At 37.3% G+C, this 15,680-nt stretch overlaps 1 long non-coding RNA gene across 1 annotated transcript; it reads right to left on the minus strand.

Moving 5' to 3' along the window:
* Positions 1 to 8,857: 8,857 nt before the first annotated feature.
* LOC126760205 (uncharacterized) lies at positions 8,858 to 14,649 on the minus strand. The gene is made up of 4 exons (XR_007667164.1): positions 13,196 to 14,649; positions 9,559 to 9,847; positions 9,198 to 9,450; positions 8,858 to 9,122 (listed from the first exon to the last, which is right to left on the minus strand). It is a non-coding gene; the product is annotated as an uncharacterized LOC126760205 (long non-coding RNA).
* Positions 14,650 to 15,680: the final 1,031 nt, after the last annotated feature.

Consider the following 15,680-nt stretch of genomic DNA (forward strand, 5'->3'; position numbering starts at 1 on the left):
CTGCAATGCACTATTTTTTACTATAGGTGAACACTTTTTGAACTCACTGTATTAATAATATAATTGATCAGGGTGATCGTGCGTGCAAGCGAGTAAAATTAAGACATTTTAATGAAACTTTGTAAACGTGTTCCATGATACTCAAGGAGGGTTGGTATTGCAGATAGGCGGAAGCGGTTTATTGCCACGCCCACAAAGGGCCTTTAAGCGAAATCTCATAGAGTGCCATAATTAAGAACCAAATAAAAGTATAAAATTGCAATTTGATACAGGTGATCACAGTGGCGGATGGAGTCATGTGTAGAAGTTCACGCAAGTGAGGAAAGTTCTCTGATCGCCATTCACTTGGGAGTGGCCAGAAACGATTCTTTTACACATGGCTCAAGCAGCTCACTACTTCCGGTCTTTGACCAAGTATCCTCTGGGTAGCCTAAGAACATCCGTTCGAAGGCGAGCTAAAGTGAGAAGGCGAAACTTTCCCTACAAGGGTTGTGCGCTGGGTTTGGGACCCGCCACGTAAAAAAACACCCCCAGTGAAGAGCTATAACCAGCCTCGGATGAGAGACCCCCCTTTTGATGACGACCATGGCAAACGGAATAAGTACTACGATTTGAGGGCATGCACCTGGAATGTCCGGACCCTTAATTGGGAAGGTGCCGCTGCCCAGCTGGTTGATGTCCTCGCAAAAATAAAGGCTGACATCACCGCCGTCCAAGAAATGCGATGGACGGGACAAGGACAGAGACGAGTAGGTCCTTGTGACATTTACTACAGTGGCCATATAAAGGAGCGCAAGTTTGGTGTGGATTCGTGGTGGGAGAGAGACTCCGTCGCCGAGTACTATCATTCAATCCGGTGAATGAACGTCTAGCCACAATCCGCATCAAAGCGAGGTTCTTCAACATATCGCTGATTTGCGCCAACGCCCCGACGGAAGAGAAGGACGATGTGACCAAAGATGTCTTCTATGAGCGCTTGGAGCGCGCTTATGAGAGCTGCCCCCGCCACGATGTCAAAATCGTTTTTGGCGACTTTAACGCCAGGGTGGGCAAAGAAGGTATATTTGGCACTACGGTCGGTAAATTCAGCCTCCACGACGAAACATCCCCAAATGGGTTGAGGCTGATTGACTTCGCCGGGGCCCGAAATATGGTTATCTGTAGTACTAGATTCCAGCATAAGAAGATTCATCAAGCTACCTGGCTGTCTCCGGATCGAAAAACTACCAACCAGATCGATCATGTTGTGATAGATGGAAGACACGTCTCCAGTGTTTTAGATGTGCGTGCGCTCCGAGGTCCTAACATCGACTCGGACCACTATCTTGTTGCAGCTAAGATTCGCACTCGCCTCTGTGCAGCAAAAAACGCACGCCAACAAACACAAGGAAGGCTCGACGTCGAGAAGCTGCAATCACAACAGACAGCCGAACGATTTTCTACTCGGCTTGTGGGACGGCATTTCAAATTCCTTACGTACGGCTGCAACCGAAACCATTGGTTTTCGGAAAGAGCAAAAGAACAGCTGGTACGACGAGGAGTGCCGTGTCGCAGCGGAGAGAAAACAGGCTGCCTACCTCACAACGTTACGATCGACCACTACACGTGCGGGATGGGATAGATACCGAGAGTTGAAGAGGGAAGCGAGACGCATTTGCAGACAGAAGAAGAAAGAGGCCGAAATGCGTGAGTACGAAGAGCTTGATAAGCTGGCCGACAGGGGTAATGCTCGAAAATTCTACGAAAAAATGCGGCGGCTTACAGAAGGTTTCAAGACCGGAGCATACTCTTGTAGAACCCCCAAAGGTGATCTAGTGACCGATGCCCAGAGCATACTTAAATTATGGAGGGAACACTTCTCCAGCCTCCTGAATGGCAGTGAACGCACAACGCCAGGAGAAGGCGAACCCGATTCCCCAATCGATGACGATGGAGCAGACGTTCCATTGCCCGACCATGAAGAAGTTCGAATAGCAATTGCCCGCCTGAAGAAGAACAAAGCGGCAGGGGCCGTCGGATTGCCGGCTGAGCTATTCAAACATGGCCGCGAAGAACTGATAAGGAGCATGCATCAGCTTCTTTGTAAAATATGGTCGGACGAGAGCATGCCCAACGATTGGAATTTAAGTGTGCTATGCCCAATCCATAAAAAAGGAGACCCCACAATCTGCGCCAACTACCGTGGGATTAGCCTCCTCAACATCGCATATAAGGTTCTATCGAGCGTATTGTGTGAAAGATTAAAGCCCACCGTCAACAAACTGATTGGATCTTATCAGTGTGGCTTCAGACCTGGAAAGTCAACAACCGACCAGATATTCACCATGCGCCAAATCTTGGAAAAGACCTGTGAAAGGAGAATCGACACACACCACCTCTTCGTCGATTTCAAAGCTGCTTTCGACAGCACGAAAAGGAGCTGCCTTTATGCCGCGATGTCTGAATTTGGTATCCCCGCAAAACTAATACGGCTGTGTAAACTGACGTTGAGCAACACGAAAAGCTCCGTCAGGATCGGGAAGGACCTCTCCGAGCCGTTCGATACCAAACGGGGTTTCAGACAAGGCGACTCCCTATCGTGCGACTTCTTCAACCTGCTTCTGGAGAAAATAGTTCGAGCTGCAGAACTAAACAGAGAAGGTACCATCTTCTATAAGAGTGTACAGCTGCTGGCGTATGCCGACGATATTGATATCATCGGCCTCAACACCCGCGCCGTTAGTTCTGCTTTCTCCAGGCTGGACAAGGAAGCACAGAAAATGGGTCTGGTAGTGAACGAGGGCAAAACGAAATATCTCCTGTCATCAAACAAACAGTCGTCGCACTCGCGACTTGGCTCTCACATCACTGTTGACAGTCATAACTTTGACGTTGTAGATAATTTCGTCTATTTAGGAACCAGCATTAACACCACTAATAATGTCAGCCTGGAAATCCAACGCAGGATTGCTCTTGCCAACAGGTGCTACTTCGGACTGAGTAGGCAATTGAAAAGTAAAGTCCTCTCTCGACGAACAAAAGCTAAACTCTATAAGTCGCTCATAATTCCCGTCCTGCTATATGGTGCAGAGGCTTGGGCGATGACAGCAACCGAAGAGTCTACGTTACGAGTTTTCGAGAGAAAAATTCTGCGAAAGATTTATGGTCCTTTGCGCATTGGCCACGGCGAATATCGCATCCGATGGAACGATGAGCTGTACGAGATATATGACGACATTGACATAGTTCAGCGAATTAAAAGACAGCGGCTACGCTGGCTAGGTCATGTTGTCCGGATGGATGAAAACACTCCAGCTCTGAAAGTATTCGACGCCGGGGGAAGCAGAGGAAGAGGAAGACCTTCCCACACCTTTCCACTCCGTTGGAAGGACCAAGTGGAGAAGGACCTGGCTTCGCTTGGAATATCCAATTGGCGCCACGCAGCGAAAAGAAGAAACGACTGGCGCGCTGTTGTTAACTCGGCTATAATCGCGTAAGCGGTGTCTACGCCGATTAAGAAGAAGAAGATCACAGTGGCGAGGGATACCTGTGCACTAAATTTTTTAAGTAGTTAAATGTACATATCTTTTAAATCTAACTCAACCAAATTTGCTTAGAGAAAAACTTTTTAGTACTTCTCCATGCACCCTGAAAGTAGGTAAAAAATTAGATAATAACCACAGCCTTTCCCCAAAGATGAAGTTTTCCAAACAATTCTATTACACACTGTGAAAATGGGAGAAATCGGATGACAACCACACATATGTCCTATATAACACACTTTAAAATTTTACAATATACATACAAATCAAACATCAACGCAGTTATCAGAGTAAAACATTACTGTCCTATTTGGTCATACGCCCAAACATTGTCGATATCAGACTATAACTTTTCAGGGATTTGACCCAAATACATGTACCCTAGTGCATATGGCTGATTTTCTAATATATCGGACAATCTGAAATTCGAAAATAATATTTTTCTGATGTCAGCATGCTCTTGTTGAAAATCTGGTAAATATTTCCCTTAGATTCCATATACCTTATATAAATATTTGGGAACTTTCGGTTGACTTTATCTGCCAATATTTAAGAAATCTTAATGCAATTCAGAAATAATCTATTTTAAATAAAACTGATGAAATTAGGGAGATACGTCTTCTGGTCCCCATATAAAAATATACACATTTCCAAACATCCTCTTTCATTTTATACCTACATACTATATACTATAATTTAATGCTGAAAATGTTTGATATCGGTCCACATATTAACGCAGCTATATAGGAACTGGGTCAAACTAAGTGGTGAATGAAAATTTCGCAAAATCACCGCATATCCCGTGATATAAATATTTCTTCCAAATTAAATTTTTTGTTAAAGTTATTTAAGGTTGAAATTTAGTGCACTATAAAATTGTAAAATTATTTTCTCATAAACTAGAAATGTTCGTACTACGATATTTTTTCACGATCCATTTGTTTAAATAATAATATTTTACATAATTTTTTGTTAAACCATTGAAATTTTCATGTGTTCTTCACGACAAAAAAAACTGAAAAGTATGTGACACATCGCTGAAAATATTCACCTTTACATAATAATCTGTAAAAAAAAATTTTGTTCATTCATACCATTCCAAAGATATTCAATTATTTGTCCCCCTGCCGCTCTTAAAACGTATGGCACAAAAAATTCAATATTTTTGGAACGATATGAACGAACAAAATTTTTTTTTGCAGAATATTCATTTCATTGACAAAGGAAGAAGTCGCACGGTGTCATATCAGGTGAATACGGGGAGTTTTTAATGGTTAAAATGTGATTTTTGGTCAAATAATCGCCCTTCGAATGTTGGATTCTGAGCAATTTTTGGTCATCAGTCAATTTGTGCCGTACAAACCGTGTACATACCTTTCGCAATCCCAAATGTTCGGTCAAAATGAGATAAACCGATGCTTTAGAGAAGTTCAATTCCATTTCCATGAATTTCAATGATGATTTCGGCTAATTTTTTATGAATTCACACACAGTTTCGATGGAATTTCGGAGTTTCCGGTGATCACGGATTTTGATTGGCCCACATGTTGATCGTCATTTATGTCCTCACGACCACTTTCAAAAAGTTGAAACCACCCGTGCACTCTGCTACGGGATAGGCAATCACGGCCATAAACTTGTTTTATCAATTGAAACGTTTCGGTAAAAGTTTTACCAATTTTAAAACAAAATTTAATGTTAGCTCTTTGTTCGAAGCTCATTTTCGCACCGATAACACAAGCATACTGACACTTAAAACGCATTAACTTCACTTCCAATCAATGAAATGTCATGAAATTCTCACTGGACAATCGATAATGATAGCAGATTCTAACGCACTAGTCGACATATAGATGGCGCCACCAGAGGCGCTAGATTCAAAAAGTCCTGCTTACTTTGGAACGCACCTTGTATTTTCTTAGGCGGCATTAATCAGATTTGTAATTATTGTCTTGTCTGCACGATTCTCGCTTCCAAAGTAGAAATTTGAATAACGGCTTTGCTCACACTCCAAGCAGCGTTTCGGTGCATTTGAATAACATGGCTTTTGTTAAGGGGTAAGGTTTGCTTCGTCGAAAAAAGACCTTTTTTCAAGAATTTTTTTAGAAAAAATTATTGCTATAGCTTTATTTTACTTACTATTATATGAAAGTACAACATTTGAAGGATACTTAAAAAAGTTTTATCGAAAAATAGCGAGGAATAACGGATTTATCGTCGATCTCTGCAGGCACCTCGAAAAGAAGTTTTTGTGCGGTGACCAGCCTACAGCATGACTGGATCATCTTAAACCAAAAAATCAAAATGCTTTCTTTAGTTTATTAGTTTATCTTTCAATTGACGTCGAGTTTTTCTTTTAATTTTTCAATTTTTCAACTTTTGGTACCATTTTCAAGCCAAAATGACGATTTTAGACGAAAAAATTTGTTAGTAATTAAAATAAACTCGACATCATTCGAGAGCTATATATATGTAGAATATTTGTACAAAATTTCAAAACGATCAATGCAGTAGTTTTTTCTGTAGACTGGTCACCGACTTTAAAAATGATATATTTGGGAAAATCGATTCAAAGTTTTTACCGCTCAGCGCAGGTAGCTGGAAGGCGCGCAAACCTAAGTTAGAGGTACCGTTATTCAACCTGCTGTAACTTTCTAAGTCTTTCTCCGAATGACCTAAAACTTTAACACAATATTCTTGAGATGTTGGTGGTTCAGAAAAAAATAAATAAAAAAAAGTTGTCAAACCTTAACAAAAATGCATAGAGACTGACTCTACAACAGAAACCAATATATTCACCACCGCTCCACGGTGAAATGAGCCTTTCTAAAGGCACGTGAAATCCTGAAGACACTCCAGAATATCAGGAAACTCCACTTCATCTAAGGATAGATATTTGGTATTTTTCCTTTCCTGAGCTGTACTCTAAAAGACGGGTAAAAGTTAGATAACCGGTCACCGATAGGTTATCAGTAAGTAATTAACATTATTATCCAAACTTATCGGATAATAATGCATTAATTACAAATTAATTATTCATTGTTCTAGCCTCGGGAAAAAGTAATTATTTCTCCTCTTTCACTACACGTCGGTGTGATTAGCTTACTCGCTCTCTCTAATTTATTTTGCGCAAATGCTACATATATTTTCTGTCTCTAATTTTCCATTTTTTTTTTGAAAACTATCTTTTCTCTTCGGTTAATAGCATCTGTTTCATTGGCTATTTGTTTGGTTAGCCATCTTTTATTAAAAATAGTTTGTTTGGTTAATGTTATGGTCACCTACGAGTTAAAGAAAACCGGTCGATATGTTATTTGTTTCATTGAAATTTTCATTTCATTTGTTTTTATTTAATCCTTTTTTTAAGTTTACATGTTTACACATAACAGTTATATTTTTCCTTTCTATTTTTACAATTTTTTAGTTTCTAATTATTACCATTTATATATATATTACAAACTGAATTTTCCTTCTTACAATTATTTTTACAAATTTTTAGTAATTGTTTTAAATTAGCTTTTAAATATTATTATTCATATCTAATATTATTGTTCATATCTAATAATTTTTTGGCAAAATATATGTATGTATGGTATTTGCTATATTAACATTATTTTTTTGGTAAAAACCTTATATATGGGTTTATATTGTTATACATTGTATAATTTACAATACTAAGTACATCAATTTGCTAATTCTTAATATTTACACAATTTGTACATATATAAGCTAATTTAATTTTTAAATTAATTAATTTAAAACTAGAAGTATTGAGTAATTTAAATATATTATAGAAATTCGGCTTTGGCCGATTTTGATTGGTCAAGTAAGTTTCACCTATGATTTTTGCGTTTATAGTTGCCGAAATGGATACTATTCTTCATCACCAGTCACAAACACGCAAAACTGACTTATTTCTATTGCTTTCAAACAGCATTTACACGTTTTGATATGGCTGCTTGAGTGACTCCCAAAGATTCTGTGAGAATTTCTTATGTATGTAGCAATCTTTATCCAGTAAGGCCTCCCAGTACGTTCTTAGTCTATTAAGTCAAAATCACCACTTTTAAATCCACGCTTTTTGACCGCAAGTTCAGCTAGTGCATGCTCACTAAAAACTTCCGCCAAAATAAATTACTTTCGGCCATATATAATCCAAGTTTAGAACATTCGGAATGCCGGTGTAAAGCTTAAAGGAGAAATTTGGTTTGTTGAACATATAGTAGCCTTAAATAGTTAAATGCTTTTTATGCGATATTTAGAAACTCTTATGGATTATCTGAAAAGTTTTTTTTAAAGACCATAGGAATGATTATTCACTTTGGAAGTGTACAAACAAATTTTCTCTACTCGTAACTCAGCATCATCCAATCAGAAAAGCAGACCAGACATGGGCCAAGAGCGGTATAGGGGAAGCAAATGTTTTTTTCGGAGTACCTTGACGATGTCTTTAAACCTCATACGTATACTTACGAGAATTACACCGAAATTTCTCTAATAACTAACGATGAGGTATGTGCAGAAATAAAAAAACTGAAGTCTAAAAAATCACCTGGTTACCAGCTAAATACTAAACGTGCTTCCTCAAAACGTGACAAGTAAAATTACTGCTATAATGAATGCTACTATTAATCTACAACACGTATCTATTTACTGCTAAACTGCAGAGATTATTATGTTCAATAAACCTGGTAAGCCACTGCATGACATTACTTCGTATCGGCCCATATCTCTCCTGCCAATACTTTCGAAGTTTTTGGAACAAACACTTACTTTGCGTCTTAACAACATAATTGAAGAGAGGAAACTGATACCGGCGCATCAGTTTGGCTTTCGAAAAAATCACTCCACTATTGACCAAGTAGAATAATGCGATCTACCACACGATGAAAATTGTATTACAATAACCTTTGCAAAACACAAACTGCATCAATTGCAAGATGCTAATTGGCGAATAAAATTAAACGTAACTAAAACAGTACATATTGATTTCACATACAACAATACTAGATATACTATGCGTCTGTACTTAAATGATGTGCAAATACCATATCACAATACATGTCTAAAATAAAAAGAGAAGAATTGTAATTAAAATTCAGAAACATGTATTGGTTATTGGATAGAAGCTCTGCCTTATCTATGTACCACAAAATTATAATCTACAAGCAGGTGTTCAGACCAGTTTGGACTTATGGGATACAACTTTGGGGCTGCTCAAGCAAAGTTTTAAGTTTTAAGATGCGACGTTAATGCGGCTTGGTACGATCTTGAACGCGATCTCGGAATTGAATCAGTTGCAGCATCAATCAAAAAATATGGTCTCATATGGAAAGACTATCTGACCATGTGAACACTGAAGCCATGGATGTTATCGCTCAAAGTAAATGGAAAGAAAGGCTAAAGCGTGTCACCTATATAGTAGCGAGACTGCAATTTTTACACAGAGCACCATTAATTATTTTGAATTATACAATAAGCAAAACAAATTGTTCGTTAGTTTATTATATGATAACTAGTTACAATGGCACTAAAATAAAAAAACGCAATTTTTTTGTCCTCTAGTTCTTTCGAGCTTGATCTCCGTCTACTGGTTTGTCACTAAAACATAGCACAAGCATATGCAAGTTAATGTATTAACATACATTATACAAATAAAATTTATAAAATGTTTACCTTTCACAAGTGTCCATGACTTTCACCCCTTTTTAGTCTTATTGGCGAATACTTCCTGAAGGCACCTACGCCTGGTCCAACTTTTTTTGCAATCTTCACCACCTGCTGCGGTATAGACATGTCCTGTATTGGGTCATATTCATTAATAAAAATGCTTTGGCGCTTCTTCTGCTGGTAACTTTGATAAAAGCTACACAGCTAGGTTAACAACAACATCCGTGGATCCGTGGATATACCGAGGAAATAAATGTGCCTGAATGAAATTTCAATAATATACTAAATATATTTAATGCTTTGCCTTACAATTATTCAATTTTTCTTGTTTTGAAAAGATTCTTTTAAAAAAATATTAAAAACTTACCTACTCTTCAAATTTTTCTTCGAAATTTTAACAGATTCATTGCCAATATGTGCACAATCAAAAATTATGTATAATGAACCTTACTAATCTAGTCTAATGGTACAACATCGTGTTTCCTGTGATATTAGCAGCTCGACGTTGACGTTACTCTTGTCCTTTTACGAGTGTACCGGGGGAAACTTATTGACGTCTTCTCATATTCCTTGCCTTTAGATTTCCAAATGACTATTAGCGGGATCCGATCTATTTTGTTGCAAGTTGTAGCCTAGTATGCTGACGGGTCATTCTCCTTTAAGCGAATTTAAAATTTGCATAAGCTTTAAGCGAAACTCAATTGAGGAAATTTTAAGGCGTTAATTGCAATTGTCATTATATGGCTTTTTTCAATCTAGGTTACATTTTGTACTTACGCCTCGACCTATCAGTTTATTAACGATTTATGTAGTAACTGGCATTATTTGATAATATTATCTGTTTATTCAAAAACTGAATAATTATAATTTCCCTGTTATTATCAATTGATAATAATACTATACATCGTCATATAGTTGCGGATTTATTTATGGGTGTATATTCTTAACATAATTTTTAACTTATTTGTCCCAAATAATTAAATGCCATTCTTAACTATTTCCACAAGGCAAATTTTTGTTGAAAGCTTAAACACTGACTGACAAACTGAATAAAATCAAAAATTATTAACAATAATAAAAAACTAAATAAATGGTATATACACGCGATAATCGTGGTTATGGTGTTAACACAATTTTATCTAATTTGCGCTTCCGACGCATTTTGATTTTGTTAGATTTTGAAATTTTATGACAAATAATCATATCTGCCGAATTAGTTTTTTTTGCGTTTCATATTCTTGTATCGAAATTTATTTCATCGGTTCGGCCGATCTGCGAAATCAATTGTCAAAATGTGAAATTGCTTGTAGAGGAGTGCATTGTGTTCCTTAAGGGGGGAGCCTGCTTTAGAAGCTTCAAAAAATCGATTATTTTGTTTTTGCTTAAATCTCTTTAAAAGTAATCTAAGAATATGCCCCCAAAGTTTTAGATGGGAATTCGAAATATTTTCGGAGCTAGAAGGGAAATAGTGACCGAGCGTCTAGCAGATATTTATATGAGCGATTGGGCAGAAAGAGAAAACTTTGACGCGCGATTTCTCGGTTTTTCATTTTTACGATTTTTCTTAATTGGCGGGCAGGATAGAAAAAAAAAGTAAACGTCCTATCGAAACGAATCAAAATGCGTTGTATTTGGAATTAAATTCCTTTCTAGGTAAACCTAAAATACCTTAAGAAAGTTAACATTAATCCGGTTTTTAAACGATTTAAAGTAAATTTTTTTTTTAAATGCATGTGTTTTTAATCTGCGAAAAATTGTTGAATTTTTCACTTTTTGTTGAATTTTCTTGGTTCACCTAGGAATTACACTATTGAAAATTAAAAAATTTCTTTTGTTTTTTTGTTTCAGATGAAAATTGCGACCTGCACTTGCCCGCCACACAGAAATTGCACACTCGAGGCGCCTCCGTAAATTTCTTCAAACATGAAGAATATCTAACGTATAATAATAAAAAAATTTGAGAAGACTCTTCAAATATATAAGAATAAATCCTAAAAGTTTAATTTCTATCAGACATTTCTTTCCTTTCCAAAAAAATCCTTGAAAATACAGATTTTTTGAAGCCTCTAAAGCAGGCTCCCCCCTTAACTGGAAATATAGTGACGCATGTATATATGTACGTAGTTGTTTAACTGGAGACATCAGGAGACATCCTGTAATTATAAGCAGTGCAGTATTGTGACAAGTCTAAAGCTTTTTCGGCTGCATTTAGCTACATCTATGCAACCATATCGGTGTGCCATATACGTTTACAGGTCCAGTTTAGATATATTATGCGTGTTTTTGTTGTTATTTGAATACATCGGTTATTCTCTATGCCACTTACGATCTATATGTTTTTGAGTAATATTTTTAAGTGGGTGTTGACTACGCTTTCTGTTGCTGTAGTGTAGGCCTTAACATTGGTTAAATGAAATAAGGATTGTCCTTCGGCGGATATAAATCCTAACACGTTCATGCTACTTAGACCAGACAGTCGTAGGATTGGATTACGAAGATAGATAGTAAAAATTGAGGTTTTGCACTGCGACTTACGGTCTATTGTGCCCTCCTCTATATCACATATGGTCACCAAGGTTCAGCATCCTGAACATTTCCAGGGGCCTGCTGGACCCTGTCCATGTAAATGGAACCTAGGGCCCTTAGCTGTTTCTGCAAATTGATGGAGAATCGAGAATCAAGCGTTCTGGGGTTTCCTTCTCCATGTCGCCGAACCGGCAGTTTTTACAAGAAACTATGCCCATGGTGGACAAGTGCTTCCTGAGGCTGCAGTGTCCTGTATATCCTGCTTCCAATGTTGTTCTTTCCCCACTCTCTCCTCCGTGCAGAGCAGCTCCTTAAAAGTGTGGAACCCCAGTGCAATGCATGGTTTTGACCCCATCATCGTGGACGCAGAACGGTCTAGTTCGTCGGTTACACCTTTATGCCCCGGCACCCAGATTATGTCTTACGATTATGGTATACAGCCATCTTAAGATACCTGGCTTGCTGCCCCAGGATCTGCCGGCTAGGCGTCTGTACATCATGAGTGCATTGGTGGCCTTGGACAGTGTTACATCCACATGCTTACTCCACCGTAAGGTTGATTCTAATGTAAGACCAAGGAATTTGACTTCTTTAGAAACCACCAACTCCCTGCCACCGAGCGTTAGAGGCCTTAAGACTGGAAGAAAAAAGGGACCACGGTGTTTGCGGGGTTGATATTTAACCCTACTATGTTACACCATCCCTTTGATAGACTTAAGCCCTTTTCAACTGAATCTTTATGCTAGTGAACACCTAAAGGAGCTCTTCTACTACTAGGCTCCATAGCAGAGGGAATAAAACCCGTGCTGACTGTCCACAATGTTTTCCATCCCTTTCAGCATGAAGGAAGTGAGACTATTTGGCCGGAATGATTTGGCAAGCGTGTAGTCCTTCCTACCTTGGGGATGAAGATTACCTTAGCTATTCTCCACGGTTCTGGAATATACGCCATCACAAAGCTATCACTCATCAATCCTACCAGGTGTGGGTTGAGTCTGCCCCTGGAGACTTATAGTTCGAGAAGGAGGCCAGTGCCCACTTGATTGAGTCTGCAGTGAACATATTCCTTGCAATCATCCAATCCAGGCCCTAGAATTTCCCTAAAGGCATCACAGTTCGTACTTCTTGGGATTCGAGTGGTAAATCGGTCCGCAATCCGCAAATCGTATGATTATATGATCTGACATTGACAGATTGCCACATCTGCCACCGCGAGATCAAACCGGTCATGTATCCATTATTACTTCTGAACATTCACCAATATATGTAACACTATACGAAAGTGTTGTTATTAAGGTACCATGACTCACACTAACAAATTAAAACACTGACTGGGAACACTTTAAGGAAATGCTATCCAATATTAATAATCACGTAAAAATAAGTTGTAATTCCAAGCTAGATAAAGAAATGATGAATTTGACAAACACAATTCAATATGTAGCCTGGAGTAGTACAAGAAATAAAAGAAACGTTACCGCAGGTCATAAGTATATCATCTCGACCCGAACTCAGCATCATTCCATCAGAATAGCAGACCAGACATGGGCCAAAAGCGGTATAGTGGAAGCAAATGTTTTTTTCAGAAGATGTCTTTAAACCATATGACACATCCAATGAAGCAGAAAGGGAACCTAACGAAATAAAAAAACTGAAGTCTAAAAAATCATCTGGTTACCAGCTAAATACTAAACGAGCTTCCTCAAAATGTTATACATAAGTAAACTTACTGCTATAATGAATGCTACTATTAATCTACAATACGTATCTATTTACTGCTAAACTGCAGAGATTATTATGTTCAATAAACCTGATAAGCCAGTGCATGACATTACTTCATAAGGGCCCATATCTCTCCTGCCAATACTTTGAAAATTTTTGGAACAAATGCTTACTGTGCGTCTTAACAACATAATTGAAGAGAGGAAACTGATACCGGTGCATCAGTATGGCTTTCGCAAAAATCACTCCACTGTTGGCCAAGTAGAATAACTCAAGTCTTTGAAAATGCCTTTAAAGAAAAAAAGTTTGCTCGGTCGTCTGCGTTTTAAAGCCTTTGATGAAGTTTGCCGTGGCGGGCTTGTAAACAAAATTAAAATGCTTTTACCAAAAAAATATTACAACATTTTAAAATTATACCTTTCGGACCGTTTTTTTCGAATTTAACATGGAGATATGTACTCTGATTTAAAGGAAATAAAAGCTGGTGTTCCTCAGGGTAATGTGCTAGGACCCATCCTTTACCTACTCTTTACATGCGATCTTCCATACGATGACAATTGTATTACAATAACCTTTGCAAAACACAAACTGCATCAATTGCAAGATTTAAACAACATATTTGAATGGACAGCTAATTGGCAAATAAAATTAAACGTAACTAAAACAGTACATATTGATTTCACATACAGCAATACTAGATATATGCGTCTGTACTTAAATGATACGGAAATACCATATCACAATACATGTCTAAAATAAAAAAGAAGAATTATAATTAAAATTCAGAAACATATATTGGTTATTGGATAGAAGCTCTGCCTTATCTACATACCACAAGATTATAATCTAAAAGCAGGTGTTCAGACCAGTTTGGACTTATGGGATACAACTTTGGGGCTGCTCAAGCCCTAGTTGTACTGTTGTACAAATTCAGCGATTCCAAAACAAAGTTTTAAGATGCGCCGTTAATGCGCCTTGGTACGATCTTGAACGCGATCTCGGAATTGACTTAGTTGCAGCATCAATCAAAAAATATAAAGTCTCATATGGAAAGACTATCTGACCATGTGAACACTGAAGCCATGGCTGTTATTGCTCAAAGTAAATGGAAAGAAAGGCTAAAGCGTATCACCTATATAGTAGCGAGACTCTGCAATTTTTACACAGAGCACCATTAATTATTTTGATTTATACAATAAGCAAAACAAATTGTTCGTTAGTTAGTTTTATGATAACTAGATACAATGACAATGAAATAAATAAAATGTATTCATTATCTATACATATGTACACCCAACTCTTTTTTTACAGGGTTTCTTTTTACACGGATTTGAAGTTACAACGGTTGAGAAAGTTTTTTTTTTTGTAAAAAATTTTTAATCTACTACGGTTTCAAAATCACTGTCTTGTAATTATGTCTGTTTTTACCACACTTAGCACCATTGTTGAAATGAACATAAATATTAGTAACTGGGAAATCCCCTTATTCGATAGCTCTTGCCTACACATTTTGTTCGCATGATATTTACATTGCTGAAATGGATATCTCCAGCGATGATACCGACTTTTGTCCAGTACGTCGTAAGCAATTGCGCTTGTTATCAAGTAGCGACGAATAATTATGTAGCTATGTAAATATTTTCCCCTTATTTCTATTCTAAGTTTTCTGTTCTTAGTTCCGTATTAACAGATTCTTTTATTTTTTGCATGCTCTACCAATTTTTCACCTGTATCAATTATGTATATTAAGTTTTAATTATCAATAAAATGCCATATGAACATACAATTCGTATGCATATCTGAAACTTTATAGTTTTAAAATTTTTTTACACGTTTTTTACACATTTCTGAGATGACATGGAACGTGTTTTACTATAGGAAACCATGTAAAAAACCATGTAAAAAAAGAGTTGGGTGTATATCTTGGATTACGAAAGTTGCCTCCAGCTATTTGGTTATTTCTCATAAGAATATTAGGAAAGAATGTAACATATTAATTCCTTGAAAATATATCAATAGATAGTATGTATCAATATAATAAGTTTAAATTTTAGAATTCTAATGTGAAATGCGGATGCGTTGCATGCACATATTTCATCGTTGATATCTGTACCAAATTTTCCTGTATTTTTTTTTTTAAGTTTAAATATGTTAACGACGAACTATGTGTGCAATTATAATATGGAACTTAGCTATGGCTAATTTTCTTGGAATGGTAAAAATTCTTTCCTAAAACAAAAT

The sequence above is a fragment of the Bactrocera neohumeralis genome, chromosome 5 (genome assembly GCF_024586455.1).
Source record: "Bactrocera neohumeralis isolate Rockhampton chromosome 5, APGP_CSIRO_Bneo_wtdbg2-racon-allhic-juicebox.fasta_v2, whole genome shotgun sequence".
Classification (NCBI taxonomy): domain Eukaryota; kingdom Metazoa; phylum Arthropoda; class Insecta; order Diptera; family Tephritidae; genus Bactrocera; species Bactrocera neohumeralis.